This window comes from Ipomoea triloba, chromosome 16, assembly GCF_003576645.1.
Source record: "Ipomoea triloba cultivar NCNSP0323 chromosome 16, ASM357664v1".
NCBI classification, from domain to species: domain Eukaryota; kingdom Viridiplantae; phylum Streptophyta; class Magnoliopsida; order Solanales; family Convolvulaceae; genus Ipomoea; species Ipomoea triloba.
The window spans coordinates 7,640,927-7,641,813 of NC_044931.1; positions in this window are offsets into that span (position 1 = coordinate 7,640,927).

An 887-nucleotide genomic window follows, 5' to 3' on the forward strand; every position below is an offset into this window, starting at 1 on the left:
ATCCTTCTTTGAAAAGTCTTTTGAAAATATTTTCAAAGCACGAAAAAAAAAATTTTAAAATGGATAGCATGTTGTCGAGACATCTTCTCTTTGATCTCAGCAGGTTCGATGACTGGAAAACACGCATGCTTGCGTATCTATCAGCCCTCCATGATGAGATGGCCGAAGTTATAACATCTGGACCAGTCAAGATCATGATGGTAAACACGNGAAGTTATAACATCTGGACCAGTCAAGATCATGATGGTAAACACGACTGCTGAGCAAACCAGAGATACACCAAAGTATGTCCCCAAACCTAGGGAAGAATGGACAAGTGATGATAGGAAGAGAAACAACTTGGACAACATTGCCAAGGATATTCTCTTCAGAGCTATAGACGAAACCATCTTTCCAAAAGTAAGAAAGTGCAAAACGGCGAAAGAGGTATGGGATACTTTGATGTTAATTGGTGAAGGTGACGAACAGGAGAAGGAGAACAAGCTCACCGTGGCCATGAAGAAGTTCGAGGACTTCAAGATGAAGCCAGGGGAGAGCATCGACATCATGGAATCTCGTTTCATGAAGCTATCAATAGAGATCAATGATCTCGAGAAGGAGATTCCACAAAAGGAGCTAAACTTGAAGGTCTTACGAGGCCTTATTCCACAAAAGGAGCTAAACTTGAAGGTCTTACGAGGCCTTACCAAACAAAAGGAGCTAAACTTGAAGGTCTTACGAGGCCTTACCAAGGAGTGGGAGCTAAACTTGAAGGTCTTACGAGGCCTTACCAAGGAGTGGGAGCTAAACTTGAAGGTCTTACGAGGCCTTACCAAGGAGTGGGATATGAAGGTGATCACAATGCGTGATCACAGGGATTTGAAGAACACCACAACCGACCAACTATT